This window comes from Petromyzon marinus, chromosome 27, assembly GCF_048934315.1.
Source record: "Petromyzon marinus isolate PM22_M1 ecotype Great Lakes invasive population chromosome 27, UKy_Petmar_22M1.pri1.0, whole genome shotgun sequence".
Taxonomy (NCBI): Eukaryota; Metazoa; Chordata; class Hyperoartia; order Petromyzontiformes; family Petromyzontidae; genus Petromyzon; species Petromyzon marinus.
Genome location: NC_133693.1, coordinates 3,140,149 through 3,157,558, shown reverse-complemented (window position 1 = coordinate 3,157,558; position 17,410 = coordinate 3,140,149). Strand labels below are relative to the sequence as shown.

The following is a 17,410-nucleotide window of genomic DNA, read 5'->3' as shown; positions in this document are numbered from 1 at the left end:
ACTGTACTGGTGGGGGAAGGGGGGGGATCATCCCTCGCTTCCCCATGACAGTGTCCAAGCAACCTTTGCCAGTCCTATCAGGAAAAAAAAGGTAAAGGTGAAGCCCTGCAATTATATGCAGCTCACGCCACTGCTAGCAGAAGGGCCGAGAGAGGGAGCTCTAAGAGAGGGCCTCTACAGAGTTGTTTTGGCCTACTATGAACTAAAAACTAAACTATGTTTTGTTTTACCAGCTAAGGCCTACTGAGCTATATATATGTATTCTTCAGAAGCGACCTGGCTACAAAAGATAGCTCAACGAATTGGCTTATTACGTGGAAATTTATAGCAGCCAAATATTCAAAACAAGTGTTGATTCTAAATGCAGAGGAAGGACCCGGAGAAAAATCCACGCCACCATGGGGAGAGAAACATGCAATCTCCAAATATACGGGCGTCAGTCGGGATCAGACCTACGACCTCCCGCATACCAGGCGAGGTAGTTAACATCTCGCCACCGTGGCGCCTTTTCATATTGGCCAGGCGTCTTGGAAAGGGAGGGGGGGGGTAACCACACTTTACCTCCACCACTATTAAAACCCGAGATGAAAGCACAAGTACGTGAACGACTTTATCTTTTTCGGTTAAACACAGGTGCAGATGGTTATATGCTGTAACGTAACAAAAACCTCAACGTGCCATGTTGTTTTAGTTTTTTTCAGGCATCACCGACAAATATCCTTTTCCAAATGTAAAAAAAAAAACTCGAAACATTAAATTTGTGACATCGATCACTTCGCAAATAACTTGTTATTCCTCACCGGGCACAAAACAGGATACTTTTGTAGCAAAAATAAACTGGTGGGTATGTATCCGAATGTCACATTTAACACCTCCGATTAGCATGGTTGGCTACGTACAGTGAGGGAAAAAAGTATTTGATCCCCTGCTGATTTTGTACGTTTGCCCACTGACAAAGAAATGATCGGTCTATAATTTTAATGGTAGGTTTATTTCAACAGTGAGAGACAGAATAACAACAAAATCCAGAAAAACGCATGTCAAAAATGTTATAAATTGATTTGCATTTTAATGAGGGAAATAAGTATTTGACCCCCTCTCAATCACAAAGATTTCTGGCTCCCAGGTGTCTTTTATACAGGTAACGAGCTGAGATTAGGAGCACACTCTTAAAGGTAGTGCTCCTAATCTCAGCTTGTTATCTGTATAAAAGGCACCTGTCCACAGAAGCAATCAATCAATCAGATTCCAAACTCTCCACCATGGCCAAGAACAAAGAGCTCTCCAAGGATGTCAGGGACAAGATTGTAGACCTACACAAGGCTGGAATGGGCTACAAGACCATTGCCAAGCAGCTTGGTGAGAAGGTGACAACAGTTGGTGCGATTATTCGCAAATGGAAGAAAAATAAAAGAACTGTCAATCTCCCTCTGCCTGGGGCTCCATGCAAGATCTCACCTCGTGGAGTTGCAATGATCATGAGAACGGTGAGGAATCAGCCCAGAACTACACGGGAGGATCTTGTCAATGATCTCAAGGCAGCTGGGACCATAGTCACCAAGAAAACAATTGTTAACACACTACGCCGTGAAGGACTGAAATCCTGCAGCGCCCGCAAGGTCCCCCTGCTCAAGAAAGCAGATATACATGCCCGTCTGAAGTTTGCCAATGAACATCTGAATGATTCAGAGGACAACAGGGTGAAAGTGTTGTGGTCAGATGAGACCAAAATGGAGCTCTTTGGCATCAACTCAACTCGCCGTGTTTGGAGGAGGAGGAATGCTGCCTATGACCCCAAGAACACCATCCCCACCGTCAAACATGGAGATGGAAACATTATGCTTTGGGGGTGTTTTTCTGCGAAGGGGACAGGGCAACTTCACCACATTTTCCCTCACTGTACGGCGCCAAAGAAGTAAAATATAAAAACATATATGCAATGTGAAAAGTGCGCAGAGAAGTACGGAGAGCGATGCATGCTCGAGACTTACATTGAGTGACAGAAAGAGGAACGCACAGAATTGTGAACGTACGCAGGTTCATGAATTAAGTTGAAACGGTGAAGAAATGCGAGTGGGGAGGACACCTCGCGAGCAGGGATGGACGACGGTCAAGAATAATAACGGAGTGGCAGCCAAGGGGATGGATCGCCTCCGAGAGGTCCTTAATCGGGGAGACGGAGCGATCAAATAAGTTGACGTGCAAGGGGATGGATCGCCTCCGAGAGGTCCTTAATCGGGGAGACGGAGCGATCAAATAAGTTGACGTGCAGGCGCTGCGAGGATCGTTACGTCACGGGATCATGAGGGGTGGCGGCGGCTTGAGGAGGGCTTCATCCAGCGGTGGATTGGCCACGGTTGATGGTGTGAATGTTTTCACATGTGCATTTGTATGTAAATGGGCATATTTGCCCATTCGTACGCTCAACAGAAAACTACCGATGCCAGATATATCGAGTATCGTATGCTGCATATCTGACTAACTGGGGACTGAGGTATAGGCAGGCATTCTGTGACTCAAAGAGAATTGTTAACCAAGCAACCAGTGGGTGGTGGGCATGGACGCAGAGAAATATGCGGATATGCGAATAGGTTGTATTTGTGAACAGACACAAAAAATAGAGTTACACTCAGCACAAATACTGCACAGGGCGTGGGCAGTTAATTTCTCAAGGCGGAAATGCGACACTCGGATATGGGTCGTTGTCCTGCATTTCATGGACATGTGAAGCCTTAAAATATCTTTCATAAATGAACCTTATGGCGGGACCGCGGGGTCCCATAAGCCCCCGGGGCTCTCGCATAAACTGCGTTGCGACGTCATTTTATGTCTGTTGAAGGCAAACGATACGGCAATCTATTCCTATTCCGCTCTACACGATGCGCGAATCAAAGTTTCAAAGTTTTGTTTCTTCTGCGCATTCGCCCTCGCTGCTGCGCTTGGACACGACGTGACAACAGAACGATCCGCGCCAGGTGGGTCGCGGCGTTTATGTGCGCGGTGGGACGGAGTTGCAAAAAATAAATTAAGATTATGACTTCCGTTTATTCGGGACCCCGGGGTCCCGCCATCAGGTTCAAATGTTCGTATGCGTTTACGAATTCCACACGTGCAAACTGAGCGGACGTTTCATGCTTCCGACAATACATAAAAGCATAACCTAAAAGCTATAGAGCAGCATGCAGGGGGTTCACTACAGTTAGTCGACCGGCAGGTGGTATTTGGAAGGCAAAAGCATGGGTAACTCCAACCTCTTCCAATGTGTCTCTGGCCAGCGTGGAAGGGGGTCTTTAGAGGTTCATATTAGTGGAGGCTCTTTTTGCCTGCAGTGGCACGAGCAAGAAAATGCACCCGTCTCCCGGTGCAGGCAATAAAGTGGGGATGTGTGGGTAGAGGGCAGGGTCCGGCACCGAGTACCCACCCCAAAAGCCTTTCCTGTGCATGTTGCGTGGCCCTGCAGGAAGATGCTCGTTTAAGAATTAGGGGAAAAAAATCTGGGGATGCACCCTCACACCTTGCAGATTCGTAACCTGGACTGTGCAACTCAAGAAGGAAGCTTCCTTCAGGACAAATGACAGCGTTTAAAAATCACGGTGAGAAGAACTGGGGAGATCACAGTGTGCAGCCACTCCTGTAGTTCATTAAACGTCACTACAGTAGTGTCAGTGAAGTGCTGCTGACCACAAAGCTCGTTTGTATCATTAACTTGGCTCTATGCTTCAGTGTATTGTACGGATACAAGCCCGGGTAAGCACACGTACAAGAGCTGCTTGTTTCTTTTTCAAGTTGCACGTTTCTTCAGCTTTAAATGTTGTTTATGAAACGTTACTGTGCGATGTCCATTGCAGCACAAGTGACTAAAATTTTAAAGGTGCAGCACTGTGATCGCATGCTCACACGCCATATGCTAGCGAAAGGCCCTCCCCCCCCTCCCCACTAGAGGGAAATCTACGGCCCCCCTTTACAGAACGGCCTCCTCTTCCACGCTCGCCAGACATCTTGGAATGGTTGAGGGTACACACACGCAACCCCAGTGCGCATGACCTGCCGATAAACTAACCGTGGTGTAACTAGTTAAGCTGCTGGGGGGGCACCACGGTGGCGAGATGTTAACTACCTCGCCTGGCATACAGGAGGTCGTGGGTTCGATTTCGACCCTGACGCCTTTATATTTGGAGTTTGTGTGTCTCTCTTGCGGTGGTTGCGTGGATTTTTTCCCTGGGTCCTCCCTGACTTTCCCTCCACATTCAGAATCAACATGCGTTTAGAGTATTTGGCTGCTATACAATTTCCACGTGATAAGCCACTTCACTGAGCCATCCTTTGCGACCAGGTCGCTTCTGAAAAAGGGCTACATAGCTCAGTGGGCCTTACCTGGTAAAATAAAAATACAAACCCGCCGCTCTCCCCCGTGAACTCCTACAGCCACGACTCGACAAAACTCCGCCCCCCCTCCCGTGCCTATATAAAGCCACAACAGCAGATAATTTTCTCACCTGAAGACGGACGCTTGTGTTGTGACCGAAACGTCGTGTTTTCTTTGATTATTTTTTCTATCTACGTGACTTTACCGAAAGAACCAGAGAGTATAAAATAAAAAATAGTTTATCGTTTCCCATAGAGGTGGGCAGGGATATAAGAAACATGTCCATTGTTTCTGTCACACAAGGAGATCGAATCGAACCGGCAGCATCTGTATTGCAAATCCAGCGCACTAACCAGTCACACCTTGGCAGCAGCCCATGTACTAACTACTGGCACAAGTTATACATGAGGTATCTGCACAATGCAGTGTTGCAACTCAGGCTGGCTGGCAAAGCCGTCCCTTTATCTCTGCAACACAAACAGCTTGTCATCACAGTCCTTAAGGGCCCAAGTGGTGGGCAGTATAGAGGGCAGTGCAGCAATATCCATTGTTGTACTATACCTCTATGTTGCCACATCTGTGCTCTCCCAACCAACGTGGTTAAGCATCATAAAATAACCCCCCCCCCCCACGACATGCATGGTACAGCGAGGCCCTCATCCAGAAAATAATGTAGAAAAAAAGCTGTCAATTCAAATGGGCAAATCGTGCAGCCCTTTCGTCAATCCTCTGTTACACAAGCACAGAGCTTCTATGAGTTCATAGGCTGGAACCAGTCTCTTGATACGCATTACCCTCCACGGAAGCTGTTGCGACTATCAGAACTGATACAAATTACCACTGGTATAGGCTGGTAATGTTGGCAGACATTCGCATTAGCGATGATTACTGCACAGCTGGTGACGGGGGTTAACATCGTAAGCTACATTACCAAGAACAAAGTGTGTGCTTTCACAGATAAGCGCTCATTTAAAGTACACAACTCTTACTGCACGCTATGACAATCGTATGCATAACCAGCACAATGCAAACAGATGAATGCGTGTGCATTAATTAAGGTCGTCAGTAATCGTACTTCACATCCGACCATCACATATCAAGCCCTGCCCAATTAACCGTCGACAACCCAGTACAGCATGTGCATGCTGTAACTGACATATTTGATGTATGTTCACAAATCAGACCTTTTCACTCGGCGATGTATTCTTAATCTCACGTGAATCCGCTTACTTAGAAACGTCGGAACACAGGTGAGGCTTCCCCCCCCCCACCCCCGACCACTGTCGTGTGTTATCAAAATAATTCTGTAAAAGAACCGATAATTATCGGTCGAGCAATCGATTACTCAAATATTCGAAGAGCACAGTTTGAGAAAGATCCCTCCGACGTATCTTGTTATTTATCCGATGTAACGACCGATGACGCGGCGATGCTAAGCGCCGCAATTGAGCATCAGTGCGATGGCGGTACCCTTGTAAAAGGTCGGCAGCGGTGGGTGCTTTATTCATCAAATCCTTCGTCTCTTTGGCCGTCGAGCCCATTTCGGGTCGGCTCATTCGTGCGCTCCTGACGGGGCATCACGTCACCCAGAGAGAGAGAGAGATCCACTAATCCAGCTGTACCGGCTGCTGACAAGCGAACAGAAAAGATGCCATGCTTAGCTTTGCAAAAAAATAAGCCATCACTTTTCGAGTTAATATTTGTTGCCATGTTTGATTTGTAACGTTCGATTTTTTACGATATATTTAATAAGCTCAGTTACGATAGCTTTAATTATCGGCAATGTTAAATAACATATTTATTAATCGTCAACTATCGACAACATATGAAATTATCACATCAACAGGTATTAATTAAACATGTTCACTTAAGCATGTTGCGGTTCAATGTTGTCAATATCCTACTGACTCTGCCAATTGAATTGAAAAAAATATAAAACACAGATATTGTATGCCTGTTCAATTCGGGTTTGATAGTGTGTGCGACTGATTGCTCGGGTCTGGTGGCTACAAGAACATGTGCAGCTGAATATCGCTTGGCATTCGCTTGTGCATTTAACTAGTTGTATGTTTGGTTTTTGGCAATATATTTAACAACGTATTAAATACGTTGTTTAATGTTCATGATAATTGAGGCCGCACAATTTTTCTCCCCGGTGGTGTTGTTTACACAACGCACCAAGGACATTTTTACATGGCCCGAGTCAACACACAGCACAGGCCCAGAACCGATTCAGATAATTGCCACTGATGTCATCTATGGCCAGGCTATTGGCTGGGTTCGTGGTGCAATATGCTAACCACTACACTGAACAAATTAATTGGGAGATGTTGCATTGATCGACTGATGCATTGGCAGTGGTGCACAAACACAATTCAACAGAAAGAAAAAAACTCGTCAACAACACTGTCTTTTATAAAAGAAGAAAATACACGCAGTTCTTGTTCTCGCGACCTTCGAAGGGCCAGTGTTGTTGACAAGGGTGTTGGAGCTATTTGTTTACACTACACCGTACAACACGCACTATTTTACAAAACATTCCGTTATGTATTAGTTACAACTGGTAGCTCATTAGGTGACGAGATTGGCAAAAGGAATGCCAACGCCATAAATCCTGGTGAATTTTCACACTTGCGTGAAGACAATGAATCCTACCGAAAGCATAAGCATATATAACGCAATAGAGCAGCATGTGCATATAGGGCCAGATTTACATTTTAGTTTTTACAAAAAGACCAAAATGGACCGCCCTTGGCTATTTGCCCCGTCGTTGGTGGTGACGACAGTGGGACACTTCTGCCAAAAATCGGACGAAGAGGAAGATTCAACAACAACGCGTGAATCGAGTTCATGAAGTTGGCTTGTATGTGTAAACGAACTTTTGATACAATATATACCGTGAGACATTTTAACTCATATGACAAGCTCAAGTTGCCCAGTACTTACAATGCTAATTAATCCTACATCCAACTCAGGCAACAGTGACATCAAGATATACAGCACCATCAACTTACCGCACAAAGTAAATGTTACGTTTAATTTGCATAAATGCATATGCCTCTGTCCACCAATAAGTATAAATGGATCCACCACAGTCGGTCTATGGGCAGATTGCTTATGGTGCATTAAGTTGTAGGTACTCCCAACTCTTGCAAAATGAACAAGTAGGCTGTGATACCCTGCGGGAGGGATTCTTTAGAACTCCCTGTCGTAGAGGCTCTTTCCACAGCAAGTGGTGGGAGTAAGACGTTTTCTGGGCTGCACCTTTGCGTTCAGCTTTTTGGCCAATTTCTGGCAAGTGGCGTCATCAGGATACACCGCACCGTGAATTTGTGTGCACTTTCACAACGCAACAAGAAAGCGGTTCTTGCGACCTTGCAATGCTCACCCAAAGGCCACATTTTAGCGTAAAAGTGCGTGGGGGGCATTCTGTCACACCGTAACAACGATTCCGAAGCCAAGCTCTATATACGCCGGGCAAGCAAGTGTTTGGACGGCACACAATGTCCCCCCCCCGCTCCCTCCCATACAGTGCAAAACGGGCTCGCATGCACACGTTGAAGAACGCGGCGGGAGTTAGCAGTGCGCCGCCATGCGCAGAGCAATTTTCAGGAAGCAAAAACAAAGCCAGCCAGGACCCAGCGATATCTCCCCGGCACAGTGCACTGGCGGCTCTACAGTGTTTTTCTGGCCGCAGCCCAGACATGAACTATTAGTAGCTGCGGCTTTCACCGCCTGAAAGCTAGATCGGTAATTCGGTGCCTCAAATGCATTAAGTGCAACACAAACAGGATATTCAATTGTACGAGTGAATTATGATCACTATCTGCTTTAATTTACTGGACTGGAACTTCAGGATCAGTTAAGTAGAGCCAAGCCAAGAAGAGTCCCCCCCTACTACTGCAGCGCAAATGAACACGGCCCCTTGCCTGGCCAGCAAATGACCGATAATGGAGTAACGGCTAAAGGTGCAGCCTTGCAATTGCTTGTTCATTCGGAAGGGGGCTCTCCACGAGAGAGAGCTCTCAACGACCCCTCTCTGGGAGGTATTCTTTGGACGCTCAACATCTTGGTAGAGCTGGGAGCACCCACACTTTGCCCCACCACACGTGAACCTGCTAATCGCCTAACTGTAGCATGCTTATTTATGGACAGGGGTAGGGGGAAGAGGATTTAAGAAATGTAAAAAAACTCGAGCACTGTTTCAACTGTCAGGCAGCAAGAAGATAGAACTGGTGACCTCTGGAATTTAAATCCCCTGTGCTAACCATTAAACCACGGCAGCATCCCTGGCAAAGAGTACTGCCTTTAAACACACGTGAAATATTTGTTTAACTACACAGCAAGCTCGGTAATATTTAACAGCAGTCAGAAAAAGACGAACGACAAATAGGCTATTGTCTTTAAAACTGTGTTCATATGGACAACTTACAGTTTGTAATTATCCTAATCCTGAAATAAGTAATACAGTGTAAGAAAATTCCTTCCAGCACTGGATAAAGCTCAGTTTTCAAAGTACGAGATGGGTTTTTTATTCCCTTGCTAACTAGCCATATGACATTAGATGTCACACACCAGGACAAATCATTATGTATCGTCATCTGTACATTTGGTGCTCATGTTTATGTAAATTGTCAACACAAGGACACGTCAATTGCATTGCATCACACATTTGCAACAAATGGACAACAAAAATCGGGCCAGCAGATGTGGAAATGGGGGTGGCGACGTGAAATGAAAACGAATCACCGCGGCGTATTTACAAAAGGACCTCTACAGGGTTCACATGTCGCGAGAATACAAAGGTAGAAAGAGCAGAGAGCCGCGTCCGATCTCCTTACCATAGACAGCAGCAGGGATCTTGACTCAGGAATCACATCAGACCACTTCATGCCAATCTGGGTTAAACATCTGCCCGCGGAGGGCCAGCGCTAAAAAGAAAGTTCCATGAAATCCCTCATGCTGTCACTGTGCACTGAACTCTCCGAGACCCTGCAGCTTCATTAACATAATTGCTTATTCCACAAAATTCAATTTTCTTTTTTTTCCCCCCAAACAAAAAAAAGAACCCCGTGGTTGGTTTGCAAATTTCAAGGACGCGTCCTCCTGCTGTTGCCTAATCATACGGTCTCATTAATCAAGACGGTCTTCTGCGCAGCTCCCAGGATATGACAGGTGAGACCGCGGGATAGCGCCATTCGGCAGAACGCACAACGGGCTCGTTTGCTCGCTCTCCAGAGAGCCAACGAGAGAGAAGGGAGGGGGAGAAAAATGACGGCGGCAGGTCGCTTGAAAACAACTCCGGCCGAAGTTTGATCTACGCTTCGCCAGCCCACACGCTGAATAAAAAAACGAAGTAGCAGCGTGACGTCAGGAAGGCCCACGCGTCATGGCAAAGGCTCAAACATTAACGTCCTCTGCCTCTCGTCGTATGTTTGTACGCCGCTGCTGCCGAACACACCGCTCCCCACAAAGCCCTCTCCGCTCGACGCCACTCCCACAAATATGGGCGCGAACCAATGGGGGCACCACCTCCAGTCAGGCGAGCCAATAGGAGCCAAGCGCAATCAATCAGTGTCTGATCTGGCCTCTCGTTGACCTCTCCACTGAACTTTCAACCCCCGGTTTTCTTCCTTCTTGCAACTCCCCAGAGCAATGCTTTGAGAATCGTATTTGTAATGAGCAACCGTTGCCACGATTCACTGTGTGTATCACGCTAATCTGCCTTAATATATTCAATTATCTAATCGGGCAAGACAAAACTATTTGAAAACATCACCGTCAATTCGAATTACAACTGTACACAAAACCCACGGGACCACTCGTGAGTGAACCTTCAATACCATTCATCAGAAATGTTACAAGTAAGCACAGCCGAGAATGGACCGTGAAAGTCACAGAAATCACTCAAGAGTAATGAGGCACAGTAAATAGTCCAATCTAGATTTGAAGTTTTCGTGACCGCAGGGATCCACTCTTTGGTTCTTTCGGTAAAGTCACGTAGGTATAAAATAAAACAAATAGTCCCCTTATCAATGCTTCTTGCTGTTGTTGTTGACAACATACAAGTACACAATCTTGTTTTTTTAAAGATAAAGACTTAAAAGAGGTCAAGGCCCTGCAATTTATTGCTCACTCCAATGCTGGCGAAAGTGCCTCCAGCAAGCCCAACGCATGAGACCTATCGATATAGTTAAACTGCTACCGATAGGTGGGCAGAGACGGAGGTGGATTTAAAAAACCTGCCCATGATTTCAACTGCCGCACCGGGAAACCAAATCACGCCGGCGACCTCTGGATTGCAAGTCGAGCGTGCCAACCATTACACAACGGCAGGAGAAAAAAATACTTAAACGACAGTTAATTGGTGGCAGCGCTTGCATCACACGTGGTGGGATTAAGCCACACATACTGTACCGCAAGACCTGGGGACTTTTAAAACCATCATGATAATCAGGCAGCACGGGCCAGGCTTTAAACACACAACGTCGATGCCTTGCTTGACTCAAACCAAGGGAAGGAAAAAATAAACCTTCGCCACAAACAGCGGCACAACAAAATAAGTTGCCCACATGTCAGCCCTGCACAAGCCACGGTTGTCTTGATGAGAATGGCCTGGTGCAGCATTTGGCGAGCATGCGGCTAAATTAAGAGGTTCTCTATTCCACGGTTTGCTGTGTCCCGTGGGACACCGTCTGATACTGTACCCCCCCCCCCCAGTGCCTGGGCTGAAATCTTCCCAATGCCCCCCCCCCCAAGCCAGCAAGCGTAGCGACACAACCAGGAGCTTCGGCCAACGGCAACTCGTTGGGCTCTACCAACAACAACAACAAAGGTGTGCGTCAGACTGTAAATGAACAGAGGTGGGTAAAAACAAATGCACACCGCACTACTCCGGTAAAGTGGCAGGAAGGCAAGAGATGGTCTGTTTATCGGTAACAAATTGCGTCTGTAACGGTCTCCCGTACACACCCACGCAATTGAAGACATGAGTCCATTGGATCCTCTTTAAAAGAAATCCATCCCGCACCCCCCCTTAAGCAGGGAGGTAGAATTCGAACGAGCCGGGCGGAATCGCAGATCGTCCGTTAACCACGGTGCGAGATGTAGGCAGACAGGGGCTGTCAGACCGGCTTCGTGGATACGTGCTAAAGAGGTCGAGCATTTTGTTGCAGCCTTAAAAAATGAAAGAACAGTAATCAGTTCCAAATCCCCAAAGAGGCATGCGCAATCTGTGTCATTTCATGCTGCTGTGACAGAGGGGGGGAGGGGGATGAGATGCAAAACAAGGCTGCATTGCAGTGCGAGCATCTATTATGGTGTTTTATTAATACGGACGTCGTTCGGTGTATCTCCGTTGAATTGCTGACATTTACGGAATGGCAGGAGCATGTCTCCATTTTAACCGAGAACTATAACAGTTTATCACCCTCGGGACTCCAAACATGTGAAGTGCGGCAGCCGACCTTAAATTAGCATTAATAAAACATCCATTAAGCATGCGACTGCTTATACAGTGCAGAGTATTATTTCTCTTTACGCGAGACGTTTTAATTTACATGATCAAAACATTGACGCAACAACTGTTTTTACGAGACGTGTTTATAAGCACTGTAGCTATTTTTTCATATACTGTAGTCTACGTTTGTAACTGACCGAGCAACTGCATTCGCTGCGGTAGTTTCAACATCATCATCCATACATTTCTGGTTGAACTCAAGCAGTAACCCCCATCTCTCGCGTTCTTACAATTTGGCAAGCCAAAAAGTACCTGTACACAGGGCAGATTTCACTGCTCCATCTCCCCACTGGAAGAGCTCTGTTGGCTGACACTTTGCCATGAGTCTCGACCATCGGCTACCATGTTTCTGCCCAGGACAACTTATTTTATCAACCAAAATTATTTGGCGATGCTGCTACTGGATTTGCAGTGGTGCACATGCACAAACAACAAATACACTCGACACATTCATCATTAACACTGCAGGTAACATGTACCCATTAATTACAGGCACATTGGCATGTTGCTTTACATGATTAAATTCACTAATATTAAGCTTAAAGAGGCAGATGAGAGCAGGTTGGAGTACTTATAAAAACATTAGTTTACAGTCCTGTACATGTGGCATTTAAAATAAAAAGTAACAGGCCAGGTTCTGGGCAGTGGTACTTCTTCACACAGCGTATGGGGTACCAGTGGCGTGATGTTAAATACCTCGCCTGGTATTCAGGTCGTGGGTTCGACCCCAACCCGGATGTCTGTATATTTGGAGTTTGCATGTACTCCCCGTGGTTGCGTGGATTTTTCTCGAGGTCCTTCGGGTTTTCCCTCCACATTTATAAACATGCGTTTAGATTATTTGGCTGCTATAAATTTCCACATGATAAGCCGCCACTGCGTTGAGCTATCATTTATGGCCAGGTCACTTCTGAAAAAAAGAGCTACGTAGCTAAAGTGGGCCTTAGCTGGTAAAATAAATAAAGTTTAGTTTAATTGACAGAGAGGCCAGAGAGGTGGAGTGACTCGCTACACTCTACCTTTCAGGCCTCGCCATGTGCTGTGTAGAAGGGCCATTGCCCAAAAGTCACCAATTATCTACTTTTCTTTTTAAGTTCGACACTTAATTGTGCACTTTTCAGTTTTTGTTCAATCTACTTTGTTACTGTTCATGTTTACAGTATCGCATATACTGCAGTTACATGTAGTCTCAAGATATAATTTTTATTTGGGTGCAATTGTGAACAACAGCCACATCAGACAATCATTGGTTCACTGCAGCTCAAAGACTCAGTCCCTAAAATGCACGTGTAGTGGAGTTAGGAGATATCCACGTGCTCGGCATTTGAAGGCCCGAAGACCATAATCAGTGATTCCGCCGACAATGTGTTCAGGGAGGCAGTTCCATATCTGGACAGCGGAGTGTAATCCTAATCGAGTAAATCACCGGTTATATATCAGTGTGAAACATGTATACATACACAAATCTCAATCCTAAAATCGGCTCTCTACAGAGAGCCTATTCACATTAGAAGAGGGTGCCGATTCAGATTAAGATCTGTATGTGTGTACGCATGTTCCAAGTGACGCAGACAGCGCTAATTGCTCAGCATGTCACGTGGGACGAGTTTAACTATCAACGGGTGCGTGCAACAACTTAAAGAGTAGCTCTCAATGGAAGTCAATTGGTAAACGCGGAACGATACACTGTGGTGGTGGGGAGCGAGGACTGCAGTTTGGGGAACCTCGACCCGCACGATATAACCCCAGGACAAAACATCAAGCTTCGGTTATCTGGCGACATCAATAAAGCCATTAATAGTATATAGTATTTTTACTCTTGATTTGAAGCTTTCGTGACTGCAGGGGTCCATACTACGTGACTTTACCGAAAGTATTTTTTACTTTTAACGTCTTCCAACTAAGGGTGATGGAGTTTACGCATCCTTCCAGCCACCGATTGTTCTTCTATGTATGTATACCCGTGTACGGTTACACAGGGTTCCACGTAAATAGTAAGTCAGTGGCATAGCGTGGCTGGTATGGGTCCTGGTGCAAAGCATGAAAAGGGGATCCTTCCCCCTGTACACGTCCGCCGCCCCCTCCCTCTGCGTAACCCGGCGCCCTGGACTCCTCAAGCCCATGAACCATGGTGCAGCTGCACCGCCTGCACACCCGATAGCTCCACCATCTTAGAAGGCCAGAACTGTTTTTTATATGCATTACGAATGGCTATATATATGCGAGCAAACAAAATTGGGCTTAAGTTTTAATTAGTTTATCCATTGCACATTATTGTTATTCATAATCCTTAAACGCTGGTAAATAAAAACATTATTCTCGGCTCATTCAATTCCCCTTCCACTGCAAACAGGGGGGGTAATTAGGAAGTTCGAACATAAACTATCACAGAATACAACTACTGAGTGCACACACACACCCCCAGACATGTGGACAGTAACACGAAACTCTCACTGTACAGTAAGAAAAGTAGAGATCACGAAGGGTATCATCTTTAAAAAGTAACAGTAAAACACAAATTAATTTCACATTCTGCATTGGCAGAGAAAAACACACAAGGACAGCCATTCTTCACAGCGGCTTGTCTGAAGGTCATATCACTGCAGTCAAGTTTTTTTGGAAATGTTGCAACAAACACAAGTCACGCAATCGGCAAAAAAAAACGCGCGTGCCTCCATGAACAATACCATCGTTCGTACACTTTTCAAAAACGCCAGAATGAAACGATGAAAATAACCGTACCTTCTCTGGCTGCAAAACGGTGAGCAGTTCATTTGAGCCGTGGGCCAGATGCAGTCTTCACGTGCATTTGGTGAATCGCGTCGAAGGGAAAAAAATATATAAATATATTCTTGGCCGGATGAGGTAGCGCTCTCAGAGAGTATTCTCTAAGCTTCTGTGACAGCAGCGACACCCAGGGCACTTGCAAAGCCTGGAAAGCAGGGAGCAGAATAACACACTCGCCATTGTCGCAGCTTAGCCTGCCAATCTGAAATGGCTGACAATTAGGCAAATTTTTGGAGAACTAATTCGCGAGTAGTACCCATCACACCATTTGCAAGCCCTCCAACCCCTTGCACCACCCCCAAGATAGAAACGATGATCTCTTCATTAACTCTGACCCCAGCCCGTTTCCAGAAAGAAAAAAACACTCAGCATACTAACAACATATTACACATTTAACATGCACACGTGGGTTAAATATTTTGACGTCGTGCCGAGACATTTCCAGGTCGTGTTAAATGGTGTTGTAAGTGTATTTTATACAAATGCAAAAGACAATGTATTACACATGCACTGCATACGTACAGCATCATGCTCTACTGTGCACACCATGGTAATGTAGTTGAATCGTTCAGTCTATGCACGAAGTACACACTGCACATATGCAGCACACGCGTATGCTGCAGCGAACGAACCGTGCAGCAGCGTATGCACGCTGCAGTACACCTCGTGCACGTTTATTTACGTGCAAGTGCAGTGTACAGTCGCGCACACCGTGTGCAAGAGTGCACACTGCGTGCACAATTTAGCCATTTTGATCGTATGCGCCTGTACAGTACCAAAATGTTAATTCGGATTTTAAAATTCTAATTCAATCATACAAACACCCCGCAAGGGGCCACTGTGCGACAGGCTGATGGATGGCAAAGCAATGCTCCATCCGTTTATACAGTGTCATTAGATAGAGCCAATGGGAGTCACCGATATGCCAAGCAAATGCGGCCACGCTTGTACTATTTTTTTTATTCCCCCAGCCACAAACATGTAACCGAGCCTAGGATGAAGCATTTCCCCTCGGTATTAACAAAACCGTAATCTATTAAAACGCCATCCCCCTTGCAACGCAACGAATGATACATAAATATTTTTACAGTACTGAAGGGTCCAGGAATGACGCATTCTTTTAAAATCCGCGCAGTGACGAGAGGTAAACAACCACCACCACCGCCACCACAAGCCAGTCTTTATTGCTTATAATAGACACCATCCACACAGTTTTATCCCTACGAACTAAATCTCGGCTGCGTGGCTCTTCTTGGCAAACATCGGACGCCAGGGTCTGCACCGCGGTGTTACAAATTAACAGGTCGTGATATATTGTTTTTTTTTCCGGTGTTGTTTGCATCGTCGACGAAGGGATGTGCGCGCACGACCATTCGGAGAGCTCCAGAGTCAACTGCTCGCGTGTTCCGCCGCCGACTCTCGAGGCTGTGCACGCGATTGCACAACGCAAGCGGCGCGCACAATGCGAACCGTCCCGTACACATTCAGGGCACGGCAATTGTTTTCTCGTCGGATGAGAACCTCAATTCCGGGTCGTCCTGCGTAAATTAAATGAGAGGCGCGCTGTGCTGTTTTTGACCCGCTGCGACATCACGATATTATTTTGTTCACCACGCTTGCATCGCACAGGTCCAAAGGTCACAAGATGCCAAGCGGCCAGCGGAAAGCAGCACTGTTGAGAGTGCAGTTGATTTAGAGTTACTGTAATACGTTTCTTGAACCGAGGGAAAATTCCAAAATGCAGTAGTGCGAGGAAGGAAGCGTAGAGAGAAGTGTCTTTTCATGCCGAACTCGCATACTCGCCAACCACACCAATCTAAAGCGGTAGGCTGCTACATTTCTAAATCGTTTGAATGGAGACTGATTTTCAAAGATAATCGTACCACTTTCTCAAGTAATTCGAAAGAAAAAAAAATCAATGTTTCGACTCAATCGTTTCTTTGACAATTTGCATGCGGTACAAAGGGTTCCAAAATCGTCAGCCTACAGCCACCGAGGTGATGGGAGCGATGAAATCGGCTAGTGTGCAAGCGCTCGGTAGATTATACTGACATCGCAAGATCGTGAGAGCTGGCGACGGCTTCGGAAGGCCTTCATCCAGCAGCGGATTGATCATGGGGGATGATCATTACGATTACGAGAATAGCGACGACAGTTCTACAGGTTCAAGTCAATGGTGTAGACCCAGCAGACTCTGGAGTAACCGTTCCACAGCGGCAAACCCTCAAGACGGCGAGGGTGCCACGTCAAGTGGCATGGAAGAGCAAGTCGCGGCATGCGTACAGTGAGGTGCCCGTGCATTCCCACATCCACGGCCTGCGGAGGACGCTACGGGGCATGTTAAAGAAAACCTGTTCCCTTTCGGGAAATACGCCGGTTCGTTTGTAGCATCCTTTTAAACAAAACAACAGTGCGTTGTGTAGAACAATTCATCACACATGTACATTTGCATACAGCACAACATGGCATGTCCGAATCACGGCGAGCTGGCTGAGGTACGGGCCAGTATGTGCAAAGGTCAGATGTGTGAACGTCTACAGAAAAAGGCAATTACACCTCGCGCAAAAATACTGCGTGCGGGCGGGCAGGCAATAGAATAAAGTGGCTTTCCGACGCCGTACTGTACACGGTTTTGTATATCCAAATCAGATGGAGTGGAGATGCAGTGGTTAGCACACTGCGGTATGAGATGAGCAGATCGACCCGAGTTTGCTTCCTGGGCATGGATACCATCAGTG

At 46.3% G+C, this 17,410-nt stretch overlaps 1 protein-coding gene across 11 annotated transcripts in view; it reads right to left on the bottom strand.

Annotated features, from left to right (window-relative positions):
* Positions 1-17,410, bottom strand: part of LOC116946633 (nuclear receptor coactivator 2-like) — an 89,231-nt gene that overhangs the window by 54,353 nt on the left and 17,468 nt on the right. For 7 of the 11 annotated variants that reach the window (XM_032961732.2, XM_032961737.2, XM_032961738.2 and 4 more), the window contains exon 2: positions 14,628-14,817. The exons of 2 other annotated variants lie outside the window; for them this stretch is intronic. The gene's annotated coding sequence lies outside the window, so the exon portion shown is untranslated. 2 more of the 11 variants (XM_032961735.2, XM_076070014.1) reach the window with 2 other exon arrangements.